The following is a 14,280-nucleotide window of genomic DNA, read 5'->3' on the forward strand; positions in this document are numbered from 1 at the left end:
GGAGTATTGAAGTTGATTACTTCCTAGTTTACACGCCGGGGATAAGCCAAAACGTGAAACGGATTAGTACCAATCGCCTTGCATCACTGCTCCACGTCCTTTTCGCCAGTACCGCCGCCGTTGCTGCTTGAGTTCAGCTCGTAGTGGGCAAGCGTGATCAACAAGATCATACGCTGGCATGGCCAAGCTATAGTGGAGTAGTACCAGTAGCGGTAATCCACTAATCCGTATCTGATTACGCGGGTCCTTGCCGCGAGTCTCGACTCGACTTAAATTAGACCATAGTTTCTGGATGGTGTTCGCGTTAGGCCTACAGGCCGTGTACTTGTGAGAACTCGCACTGCTAATTTAAGTCCGAAACTAAACTTGTCGGAATCATATTTACGGTTTTAATTATATCGATGCAACGTACACCAAGTTCGTAGCACGTGTTACTACATGCATCGTTGCACGGGAAAGTGCATGGATGAGTACGGCCGCCTTGATTTGATAGTACGGCTGTCTTCATGCCGCATGCCAACTCTAAGTTCCCGCGGCTTCAAATTAAGCAGGAGTAATTAACATGGAGAGGAGATTGTTCGCACTGGCCCAAATAAGCATGTTTGCTCCTGGTACCATTTCCTGTAGCTCTGATATGATTATCAAGACCTGTCCTTGAATTGCCTTGCCTCGTTGGGTTGTAAGTGGGCCCGCCAACCAACACGGGCTCAAATAAGAATATAAGATAGATCATGTTTTTTTTTTTAAAAAAAGCAGCTAGATCGTGCACTTTATGCATCAGAACAACCAAAAATTAACTCACCGATAAATGCGATGCTTGAATTTAATCAGTTCGAATTAGTGCTAGTACTACTACACTCGTAAGACTTCGACACGCTGAAAATGGTATACTTTGACAGAACGGTAATATAATGAATGTGACGTTGTTATAATTCATTCGGCATGACATGTCTCCCGGGTCTCACATAGCCCCGAGAGGATTAGTACTACGCCAGGAGCTCGGCAGAATTTGAATTTGAAAAGCAAAGTCGGCATGAAAACCAACCAGAAGAGCTCCCGGTTTAAATTTCAAATTCATGGAAAAATTGAGCCAAAAGCAAAGCCAATCCAGAAGAAGTTTGCCGCACCATCTGCTTAAATTGTCCAGGTAACTTCATCGGTTAATTTTGAATCAGATAAACATGCACCTGGATCTTAAACCACAGCCCAATAATGCATCACCATTTTTCGAGGGGTGCACTAGAACAAGCAGTGTGGACTCGTGAGGAAGGAAACGACGGCGCGTCAGCTAGCCGGGCACATGCATGCAGCACGGGGATGGGTCGCGCTACGACGAGGAAGGTCGCTGTTAAAAGAAAAAAAAACGCACGTCTGTATTAAACAGATAAACAGCACATGCCGATGATGCTCCCATAGTCCCATGATCAGTTTATTTGACCGGGAATAGTGCCGGTTGTAAACACCAACGACTCTTTTGCCCAACGGCTCACCAGCCATCTGGAATTTAAAGTACCTCCACTAGTTTCTCGCAGGAGAAGTAGGAAAATTAATCGATGAGTGGCAGTAAAACAGGATGTGTGTGTGTGTGTTGAGAAGTGAGAACCGGTTCGTGCCGTGGGAAACGAGACTCGTGTAATAGTAGCCGTGTGCTGAAAATTTACGCGTCCACGGAGCAGTGCGTAGCTGCTTGTTCAGGGGGGAAAACAAAGTCAGCGTGACAGTGTGTGTGCTAGCTGCAGAACCGACGATGGGTGTGATTCGAGCCCGAGCCGGCCGGCCGGCCGTGCGTGCGCCACCCTAGAAGAAGAGTAATCATGCGCAGAAGCACGCACGGGTGCACGACGAACAGCGGCACGGCGCTCGAGACGGCACAAGGGAGGGGACACCCGGGGCTAGATAGATAGATAGCGTAGCCTCTTTTTCTTTTCCTTTTCCCCATTGGCCATGCACCCGCACGCACGCAGGCACGGCGATCCACGACGACGGGACGGTGAGATCTTTTGCCTCCTTCCCTTCCCTTCCGCTGCTCTGGTCTGCTCTGTCTGTGGATCTCTGCCTCTCTGCTCTGCTCTGCTCGGCTTTGTCCGGAGGACGGACGCAAGTAAAGCGGAGTACTCCTACTCCAGTACGTACGTACGTACGACGGGACGCACGTCAGTACGTCACGCGCCAACATCACCCACACCGGGGATGTCGCTGGCGTCGTAAATGATGTGCCCCGTCCGTCCGGCTCACGTGCACGCCGCCCTGCCCTGCCCCGTGCCGTGCGTGCGTGCGCCTAGCTTGTCTACTAAACACGGCACGCACGGGATGGGCATGGCGTCGCCGGACACCGTTGCGTTTGCATGCCGTCGCCGTGCCTCCCTTCAATTCGACCTGACCTGTCTCTCGTCCCCTCATCACACAAGGGCGAAGCAAAGCACGCGAGTTAATGCCGCGTTGGCCTTGCGTGCACCTCTTTCCGTTCCGTTCCGTCCCCAGCTCCCGCGCGCGCACGCACGCACGCACGCACGGCCTTAATTCGGCCGAGGTAGGTGCGCCGGTGTCATGCATTCGTGGAAATTACTAGCAGCACTACAGTGCTTTTGCTTGCTCTGCGCCGGTGGCCTTGGTTGGGTTTGGTCCCTCGGCTCAGCTGCCTGGCCCTGTCCCGCCGAGTGCCCGCTGGGTTTTGCCACGGCGGGCACAGCAGCGTCCGTCCTTCTGTCTGCCTGCGCATGCTGCAGTGTCCAGTCTGTCCGTCCGTCCGTCCGCACTGCACGTACGGGGCGGCAGACGGCCGGACAAAGCCAGCGAATATGACGACGCGACGCACGCTCGCACCCGCCTCGGAAGTTGGAGAAACCCCGGGCCGGCAGCCGCAATGATGGCTGTGGGAAAATTCCAATCCACACGGCAGACGGCGCCGCGGGCGACGCAGACGTACCATGCGCTCCCTGGCCGTCCGGTGGCGTGTATGTGTATCAGGCGCCCTTCGAGAGAAGCTGCTGTCCAGAGAAACTACCATGAGTCTTTTTGTGGCTTTTAGAACGATGACTTATTGTCGAATTCGGACCAAAATAAAGTGGTATATTACGGTACTCGTACAACAATTATGCAAATTTTACTCTATACAATCCAAATTGTTCTAGTCCATCATAATGGAAAAACACATCGATAAATATCTGATTACAGAAAGAATCAGTTGTGATAAGAATCCAAATACTACCACAAGTAGCAATCCTGGACACCACCAAAACAGATCGGAACGCTAAGGATCCCGAACAAATTGCAGTTAGAAGCAGTTGTGATAATACTCCAGAAAATTCAGCAAATGAACCACAAATTCACCAAACTTCAGCAAATTAATGTAGTGGATAGCAAACTTCACCAAACCCCAGAAAATTCAGCAAACTTGGAGAGGAGAGGAGGGGATAGCAGCGGGCGACCGGCGGTGGGGCGGGGGAGAGGAGGCGGGGCGGTGGTGGGGTGAGGAAAATTCACCAAACGGAGGGAGGGGTGGCGACGCGGGGGAGAGGAGGTGGAGCGACTGAAGGTGGGGAGGAATCGGGGCGGCCGACGTTGGGGAGGAGGCGGGGTGGGGGAGGAGGGGCGGCGGCAGGGGCGCGGTGTGTTTCTGCTCGCGAGGGGTTGCTCGCATCTGGGAAAAACGATTCGCGAGGGAAAACTTGGCTGTGGCATTTTGATCGTAAATATGGTGTGCCGTGGGGGTAAGTTTGAAACTAGTGTGAGGAGAAGCCATAGAAACTGGTCAGAGACCAGTTTTTCGTGGAAGCCCATTTTACACGTGATTTGGGTTGGGTTTCTCCTAACAGCTGTTAAGAAATTTTCTCTTATTTTGAATTTCAGCTGCCTGGAACTCAGAAGCTGTCCTAGAAGACTCAAAAGGGGGCCTCAGCCCTTCCCTGCGCCGGATATTCTCTCTTGTCCGAGGCCGCCCTGCACCGCTACCACTGCAAGTATTTTACTCCAAGGTGTGAGATCTCGGCTCGTGAGACGCGGCCAGAGCAGAGGTGTTGGTGATCTATACAGTACTAGCTAGGTAGCTGTTGGGGCGATATCTGATTCTCTTCGATCGTTTCTTCCGGCCGGCCGGCGGGGCACGGTACGGACTGGGGTGCACGCTGCATATATCCCTTCCTTTCTTCCTTTCCTAGGAATTGTTCTGTCTGTGCAGGCAGGCTCACGGAATCCGGACGCCATGGCAACAGTGAGCCGCACGCTTGCCAGTGTCGTCGTGTCAGCAGCGTCGCTGTCGGAGGAGACGACGCCTTAATACTCCGTCCATGGCACCGGATAGAGCGTCACGAGACTTCTTTACACGATTGAAACCTGCGCGCTACTAGCCAATTACGCCACCACCCTTTTTTGTTTTGCATATACTCCCCTCTCTGCTCATGTATTGGAGTACTCACGAGAGCAGCAGTAGTCGTGTGATGTCTGGCGGTTTCTACGGCGACTTCGAGAGTTGACAATGGACTAGCCACGAATTGCTGGACACGGTCGCTTTGATCCGACGAACACTTGTTCGGTTAATAGGGAAAACATTGCCACTTGGAAAGATTTTTTTCTTCGACTACTTGTTTTTATACTACTATGATGCAATCAAATCAAATTTGACGCAGGTTCAAACCTCAAATTGTAGGTCCGCATGACGTACGTTACAAATCCGTCTTTCCATACTCCGGTGTTCTTAAATCCTGCGAGAATTGAGGACAACCTAATTAAAAGCATGCATATGCCAGTCGCTGGTGCATCTTCCAAATCATCGCCCTTACACACACCAAGACGGCCAGCCAGCCAGCCAGGCAGCCCAACGCGTCATCGCGTGCAACGCACAAATAAACCAATTCATGACATATAACCTGTCTCTCAAGCAGCTAAGCTAGAAAGGGGTCAGATTCTCGATCGTGCTTAACTATGTCATGTTAAATCCCATCCCATCAGGGAGCGAGAAAAGCGAGTATGCTCACTGGAAAAGCCAAAAGGAAGATGCTCATGTCGTGAAAGATGCACAATTGGCATTCACATATATACATAAAAGTATACGTTAGATTGCTTCTGGAGAAAAGTCGACATGACACTTGATTAAACTAGTCGATCAGTGTCCCGCGGATCAGTGTGAAGGCCGGGACAGGAATGGAGCAAAAGCGGGGAGTAGAAAAAAAGGTCTCCGGCTTCCGTCGCGGCGGGGGGCGCGGCAACACAACGTACGCCCCCACATGCTGTCGTCTCTCGTGTCGCGCCTCCGGCCGGCCAGCCAGCTTCTACTGCCTCTTCTTTTTCTTTCTGAGCTGTAAATCCAGCGTCTATCGGTCGGTCGCTAGAGTAATCGGCCGTCATCATCATGTGCCAGATGATGATCTGGTAGCGAGTAGTACGTGCGTAATCATCTGGTACTGAACGCAGCGCCCCGCCTAGCTAGTTTTCACGTACTAGAGTACTCCGTCGAGCATGCGTGTGGATTGTGGATGGCGTGTTGGGTTTTGGTTTGTCCCCCGCCTACAGCCTACGAGGTGGAGTACGAACTCTGAAGAAACAAAATGCAAATTGCAGCCTCAAGTCTGAAAGCATGAAAAGAAGAAGAAGAAGGTGGAGAGACAGATGAGAATGGGCTGTTTCCTGTACATGGAAAAGAAAGAGACGAACGAAGGACTGCAGCATTTCAGAATGGGCTGGAATCAGGTGATTGGGCCGACATCTATGTGCCATAGGCCCATCACGATCCAAAACAAGAAAGATTAGCAATGGTAGCCTCAAGTCTGATGGGCTATTGGCCCTGGCCCGTCTACTGCGGCTGCGCGAGCGAGCCCTTGTTCATCTCTACTTGGCCTCAACGACTTCTTGCAGCCATATACTTGTGCGTTACCAATTCGACTTTAAGCCAACCCGAACACCTATCCGACGGGCCACTTGTAATCTGTGGCAGTTCAGCGATTAGACCCCTTTCAAGTCGGGAGGCGGGGGACGGGAGGAGGAATACAAGGTGGATATCCTCAAGCCCTAAAAGGATCAAGTCTGCCAAGGGCCCGACGGCAGCACCTACATCGAGGCCATCTTCTCCGGCTCCTCCGCCGAGCAGACCAGCAATTTCACCGTCGGCGACAAGGTCCTCGCCACTAGGTCAGTCAGTCCTCTTTTGATGATCCTCCCCCACACAAACCAGCCAACTCCACGACGATTCAGAGAGTTCCATTGTGCTAATTAACTGAACGGCGAATTCCATCACTGCCGTCTTTGGAGAGGATTCAGCTGTCACTTCCTACGGTGATAAAAACAGATTGCATTGCAATTGTGTTGCTGTTGCCGGACAAAAGAAAATCTTTTCTCTGTTCTTATGGCTGGTTGTACTGATGATGCCTAGATTTGGTGATTGTTCAGAGTATTCCAAGATCGAAATTAGAAACATTGACAACAGAAGATCCCATTCAGAGTATACTTATATATATATGGTCTTATTAATGCTTATGTGTGATTTAGTTTCTGAGTACTGGTGTAGTTCAGATTTAGGTTCAAGCACCTTTTTTTTTGTTCAGATTTTTTTTAGGGCCAAACAAATGCATGTTGCGTAGCTACAGACCAGGAGTTGGTACTTTAACCTGAACATATGAGAATACTTGATTTTTACCAATTTAGTATAAGAACCTAAACTTCTGACAAAGGAGAGAGAAACAAGTAGAGAGAACAGATAATGCAACTGAGAATAATAATTAATCTAAACTTCTTTTAAATTAGTTGTTGCCACCTCAGGAATGTTATTCGTTCTCTATTTTTGTCATACTGTCCAACTGATATGGACAGTTCTGCTTGTTCTCTATCAGCGTCTAGCCACACTTGAAGAAAATCCAGTCATTGCTTGCAGAACTCCTATTGGTATATTGTTAGACTGCTACTGTGGTGAGCTCAGGTATCTAATTAAATCTACAAGGAATATCTATTAGATCAAGTTGATGAATCTGCAAGGTTTTACCTTTGAATGTTGGCGTCAATGATGATGAAAAGAGTTGAAAATACTACTGTTGTGCAGTCGTGACTCTGTCTTAATGGTACCTAAGGTTAATAGAGAACAAATGCTTTATATGGCACTGGTTATCTACCAATTAAATTTAAAGGTGAGTTATGTTAGAAAATACTTTGAACTCGGTGACCTCTGGTGTTATTGGTTCTAATTAATATCAGAGGAAGTTTTAGATGCCCACTTAGGAAAGAACTGCTTGGTGAGATATTTAATATAACCGCAGTTTGGAGTTGTTTCATACAAATTTCAAAAACTTTCATAATTGAGGAACTGATGCTTAAGCTACAGAATGCTGGCTGCCCTAGCAATTAAGAGTGTTAGAAACGGACTCCATTACGTATACGTGTGGTTACGTACCCATATCGTATTGTAATTGTATTGACCTATCTGAGTATATAAATAGACGAGAGGTGGAGGCTTAGACCCCACGAAACCCTAAACCTATTCTTCAAACTTGGTATCAGAGCCTAGCCGCCGCCGCCGCGAGTTCCTTCCGCCGCCGCCGCGCGATCTGTCCGCCGCCGCCGAGAGTCCTCTCCTCCGCGGCCGCGATGTCGTTTTCCGCCCTCTCCCTCTCCCAGTCCATGGGGGCCATCGCCTCGTCGTCGACCGCCTCCACCTCCGTCGGATCTCAGGTGGTGTTTTCGGCGGTCTCCGTCCGCCTGGAGGCGGGCAACTTTGCCCTATGGAAGGGCCTCCTTCTCCCCAACCTCGCCGGCGCCGGCCTTCACCATCATCTTGACGAGACCGTCGCGGCGCCCGAGAAGACCATCACCCAAGGAGAGGGGGACAAGGCCATCATCGTCGCGAATCTGGAGTACGCGCGCTGGTGGTCTGCCGATCGCAAGGTCATCGGCTATCTTCTCGGCTCCATGGAGCTCGACATTGCCAACCAGCTCCTCGGTTGCAAGACCGCTGCTGCGGTGTGGAACAGCATCCACAACATGAACGGTGCCCAGAGTCGCGCCAACGTGCGCCACATCCGCCATCAACTGTCCTCCACGCGTAAGGAGGATCTCTCCGCCGCCGCGTAGATGCACAAGATGAAGTCCTTCACGGATGCCATGGCAGCTGCCGGGTCCCCCGTCACCAACGACGAGCTCGTCGATTACATCGTCATCGGGCTAGGGTCTGCGTACAACTCCATCGCTGCCACGCTCACCTTCGGCAACAAGTTGATCCCATACGACGAGTTCTACTCCGCCATCCTCTCGTACGAGTCTCTCCAGGCTTAGCAGGCTCAGGCCGAGCGCGGGTGGTCCTCCTCGGCCAACGCCGCCCAACGTGGATACGGCGCCCCATACGGCAACCTTGGCTGCCAGCGTGCGCTAGAGTATCCTCCACCGCATCAAGGTGGAGGGAATCGTCCTCCTGGCAATGGTGGCCAGCAAGGGCAGGGCCGCCCTAATGGCGGCAACTATGGAGGCAACGGCGGAGGAGGCCGCCAGGATGGCTGCAATGGCGGCAACGACGGCAATGGCCGCAACGGCGGCAACGGCCGCAACAACGGGGGCGGTAACGGCAAGAAGTGGAGGCCGCGCTGCCAGATATGTGGCTACTGGGGTCACGAAGCGTACGAGTGCCGCAGCCGCTTCGACCAGGACTACCGCGCAGATAATTCACGCGCGGGGAATGCCGCCACCACGACCTCCAACTCGATCCCGCCCTGGTTCATGGACTCCGGGGCTACGGATCATCTGACGAGCGACCTTGAGCGCCTCCACGTCCATGAGCGTTACGGAGGCAAGGATCAGGTCCAGGTGGCCAATGGTGCAGGTTTGTCTATTTCGCATATTGGTCATTCGACTTTAACCGGTTCATCTCTCAAATTGCACAATGTCCTTCATCTTCGTAATCTTAGCAAAAATATCCTCTCCGTTTATTGTCTTGTCTGGGATAATGACGTGTTTGTTGAGTTTCACCGTCACTTTTTCTTTGTTAAGGACAAGGTAACGAGGAGAATCCTGCTGGCCGGTAGAAGCGGGGAGGTCTCTATCCCATCCCGTTCGCTCGCGCATCATCGTCGTCGCGTCATGCCTCCGCTAGTTCTGTCACGTCATCCCGGTGGCATCAACGTCTTGGTTATCCTACAAATAATGTAGTTCAGTCCGTAGTTAAAACTCACGAGCTTTCGTGTACTTCGGATAATTCATCTTTGGTTTGTGATGCTTGTCAGCGTGCCAAGAGCCGCCAACTATCTTATCGTGCTTCTTCTCGTGTTTCTACTGCCCCTCTTGAACTTGTTCATTCTGATGTTTGGGGTAAAGCACGTACGTCCTCCGGGGGGGTACCAGTACTATGTTAGTTTCATAGATGATTATTCTCGATTCACTTGGATTTATCTTCTTAAACACAAGTCTGACGTTGAACAAGTATTTTATGCTTTCCAGGCTTATGTTGAATGCCTTCTGAATACTAAAATCAAGGCCATTCAGTCCGATTGGGGGGGTGAGTATCATCGTCTCAATCGCTACTTCCAGCGCACGGGTATTGTTCACCGTGTCTCGTGTCCACATACGTCTCAGCAGAATGGGGTCGCTGAGCGTAAACATCGACATATAGTCAAAACAGGGCTTGCCCTGCTTGCACACTCCTCGCTTCCCCTTCATTATTGGGATGAAGCGTTCTTGACGGCTTGCTATTTGATAAATCGCATGCCAACTCCGGTTCTCAATAAAGATACACCGATCTCTCGCTTGCTTCATGTTCAGCCGAACTATGATTTTCTCTGCGTCTTTGGATGCGCATGTTGGCCGAGTCTCCGCAAATATAACTCACACAAACTAGATTTTCGTTCTAAGATGTGTGTTTTCCTCGGATATAGTCCCATGCATAAGGGGTACAAGTGTTTAGATCGCACTACGGGTAGAATCTATATCTCATGTGATATCGTTTTCGATGAATCCGTGTTTCCTTGTGCTACACCCGGTGTTTCTGTTGATGTGTCCACTCTTGCAGATTCCATCGCTTTTCCTTCTAATGAACCGGTTACGAGTGTACCTATGCGAAATTATGACTTGACTTACCTGTCCGCTGATCCGCCCGTGGTAGGCGAAGTTCTTCCTGTGCAGGTGATTGACGTGCCCGGCGCGGCCAGCCCTCGGCCGCTCGACGTGCATGGCGTGCATGCCTCGGGGCACGCGCTCGCACCCACGTCGCCAGCCCCCGCGCCTGCTGGCGTTGCGGCCCCTTCTGTGCTGGGCCAGCCCACGACATCGCTGGCGGCCGCGTCGCCCCCGGCGTCCGATGCTTCTGCGTCGCCCGCCTCTTCGGCCCAGCCCGTGTCGCCTGCTGCTGTGTCACCGGTCGCGGCACCTCTGGCTGGGTCGCCCGACATCCTTGCCGTTGCTCACCCGATGGTGACGTGTAACCGCGACGCCACGCGGAAGGAGAAGACGTACACGGACGGGACGGTTCGTTATGATCCCCGTCGTCGAGCCTTCTTTGCTGCACCGACGTCACATCGTGATGCACTGGATGAGCCCACCTGGCGTGCTGCTATGGCGGACGAGATCGCTGCCCTCCGTGATACTAGAACATGGGTCCTCGTACCGCGACCCCTCGGCATCAATATTGTTGGCAGTAAATGGATCTTCAAGACCAAGCATCGGTCGGATGGTAGCATTGACAAGCATAAAGCTCGTTTGGTTTCTCGCGGCTTCACTCAGCAGCATGGCATTGATTATGGTGACACGTTTAGCCCGGTTGTGAAGCCTGCTACGGTTCGCCTGGTTCTCTCTCTCGCTGTTTCTCGAGATTGGTGTCTACGACAGATTGATGTCAGCAATGCCTTCCTCCATGGTTTCCTATCAGAGGATGTTTACATGCAGCAGCCCCCTGGCTTCGAGGAGGATCGTTTTCCCTCTCATGGTTGCAAACTTCAGCGTTCTTTGTATGGTCTGAAGCAGTCACCCCGTGCATGGTATGCATGCCTCAGTCAGCTCCTCCTGCAGCTTGGTTTTGAGTCCTCCAAAGCTGATACGTCCTTGTTCAGCTTCTCGCGGGAAGGAGTTCAGATCTATATGCTGGTCTATGTTGATGATATTGTTATTGCTGGCTCCCCATCGGTTGCTATTGATGGTCTGGTCAAGTCGTTGGCTGCTACTTTTCCTATCAAGGATATGGGCAAGTTAGAGTACTTTCTTGGATTGGAAGCGTCTTACAATTCAGGGGGGATGACCGTCACTCAATGGAAGTATGCGTTGGATCTTCTTCATAGAGTTAACATGGAGAATTGCAAGTCCACTCCCACACCATTGCCGCTGTCAGAGAGTTTGTCGCGAAGTACTGGCACGTTGCTTGGCACCGAGGATTCTTTCAGGTACCGAAGCATTGTTGGTGGTTTACAGTACTTGACACTCACCAGACCGGATATCTCGTTCGCTGTGAACAAGGTGTGTCAGTTTCTTTCACAGCCCACTGATGTTCATTGGGAGGCAGTAAAGCGTATTCTGCGATACGTGAAGGGAACGTTGCATACATGCTTGCAGTTTCGTAGATCCCCTTTCACTGGCATTAGCATATTCACTGATGCTGACTGGGCCGGGTGCGTGGACGATCGTCGATCCACGAGTGGTTTTGCTGTGTTTGTTGGACCGAACTTGATTTCTTGGAGTTTGAAGAAGCAACCTACAGTCTCAAGATCGAGTACCGAGGCTGAATACAAGGCACTGGCAAACGGCGCTGCTGAAGCTATCTGGGTAGATTCGTTGTTCAAGGAGCTCGGCGTTACTCAGTAGCGTACACCCATTCTTTGGTGTGATAACTTAGGGGCCACGTACCTCACGGCGAATCCTGTCTTCCATGCTCGAACGAAGCACATTGAGATCGACTTCCACTTTGTGCGAGAGCGGGTTGCTGCAGGTGCACTCGAGGTTCGGTTCATCTCCTCCAATGACCAGCTGGCTGATGTGTTCACAAAGCCAGCGACTCGACAGATGCTAGACCATTTCAAGTCCAATCTAAATCTTGTATGTAATAGTTTAGATTGAGGGGGTGTGTTAGAAACGGACTCCATTACGTATACGTGTGGTTACGTACCCGTATCGTATTGTAATTGTATTGACCTATCTGAGTATATAAATAGAGGAGAGGTGGAGGCTTAGACGCCACGAAACCCTAAACCTATTCTTCAAACTAAGAGAACCCTACGATGATTTTGATAATTTTAGCTTCGTTTCAAGTGCAAAATGATGATTTAGAGGATGCACGCACCGCTTGGTATGTCATCTTGTTAGCCGGCACGACATAGGTAGTCAAAATAGATAGCTATGGTCTGTTTCAATATTTGTTAAAGACAATTATGCTCTCTTCAAGTATTTGGAATTTATTATTGCAATGAGATGTTCTAAGTGCTTTTCACATGTATGTTTGTATTAGCACAACCGTGCTTATCAGCGAATGCTTGAAGAATTGATGTAGTGCAAGATTTTGATTCTATATTCCATACGATAATTCAGATACAGAGATGTTACCATATCGATACTGAGATGAGATACCAATTGTATGAACTTTATTCTTAGTCTTTTTTTTCAAATATTTTGATTCAGTTGCAACGCAGGAGCACCTAACTAGTAATAGATTACTCCCCGGGCCACCGGGACCCTTCGCAAAGGGAAGGCTCCGCTCAACCCTAAAACCCCCAAATCCATTGTCGATTCGCCTGCACCATCTCATCTCGCCCGGCACATTCGGCGCACGGAATCACTGGGGTCTGGGGACGATGCAAGTATCTATTTTCTATTTCTCTTACTGTTCTGCAGTGGTAGTTGCAATAGTGCTCCCGATCAAACTCTGTGACCCAGAAATCGCTTCTTTTTTTTCCCCTTCTTCCTCGTCGGGAGTGTACATCTAACTGGAGTCAGTTATGTTCCCTTTGTGGCTCGAAGACAGTATAATTTTGTGTGTGCTCCAACTACAGTCGATCCCATATCGTGTATATATATCCATGTTTTATCCATCATAGTCCACGCACCTCCTCTCTAATCCCAGCTGCAATTTACTTCACCAATTTTCGGCGGGACACTATTTCAGTCTGTAAACAACCTTTAGGTTAGTATAATATCGAGGCATGTAATTGAGGTTCCTTGTTTCGTTCCTACTCTTTTTTTCATTCTAAATGACCAGTTGGGCTTGCTGGCTTGATCCACTCTCGCAATCTTAACAGGCTGCTGTGAACTGGCTGCTGAAAATTTGTCCACTTCCTGATTTTTTATACAACACCGGGTGTTTGGATATACTGAAGACTAGGTCAATTTTCCCCATCAACACATACAATTTAATAGTACTATGAATGAATGTGGGAAAATAATAAGTAACGATCTACTGTAGTTCCTATGTAACGATCACCTTAGTTGCACTGCTAAGCGTTTACATGTTCTTTCTGCTTCACAGGACAATGAAGACAAATGGTTGATTGCACGGGAGGGTTGAGTAGGGACGAGAGAGCTATAGCTAGAAGGAGGAAAAGGGAGTATTTGCTTTCCAGTGGAAGTGATGGCAGAAGAAGCATTTGTGCTAGGCTTCAGAAAACAATAGATAAGACGACAGAAGGTGAGTCACTGGTTTCAACTTATTATTATTCTTCCTTTTCTTGCGCATTTAACTCAAAAATAATACTCACAGTTGCAGTGTGTTATGTTGTCTGATTAGTGGCAAAGCAATGTTTAGCGGCTAAGGCTGCTGATGATGCTTGGGCAGCACGACTTTTCAGCTTAGAGCATCCCGATCCAGTTGTTTCAAGCACTCCATTCCAAGAGAAAGAGTTCGGCAATTCAGGCTCTCCTGATAAAGCACTTCAAGCAATCGGGGTCACCAAGGACATCACTCCAGATTTGTCTGCTATTGTCGTCTCTCTTGCTTTGTTTGATGGTGATCCTACTGCTTTATGTTTATGCATCCCCAAATTTGCATGTACTTGTTGTTGTTATTGATTGGATTCACGATCTTGTGCAGGAGATAAGATGTTATTTGCAATCTCAGGCGTAGCTGTACCACCTGGCACAACTGAACTAAGGCTAACAAGATTTGTAACTTCAACACGTTTGGTTGTGGAATATAATAAGAACAGAAATTTAGATGATAAATTGAGGGTTGGTACTGCTAATCATTATAATTCCATTTTGATTCTTTGTTTTCATTCAAGCTAATTGTGATCATTCTGTGCTGGTGTAATGCTTTTATCACTGCAGATCGACGTGTGCCTTCCTGATAATACACATATGGATGGATTCTTGGGACTACATGATAAAGATATTGCTCTT

Source organism: Brachypodium distachyon, chromosome 1 (assembly GCF_000005505.3).
Source record: "Brachypodium distachyon strain Bd21 chromosome 1, Brachypodium_distachyon_v3.0, whole genome shotgun sequence".
Taxonomy (NCBI): Eukaryota; Viridiplantae; Streptophyta; class Magnoliopsida; order Poales; family Poaceae; genus Brachypodium; species Brachypodium distachyon.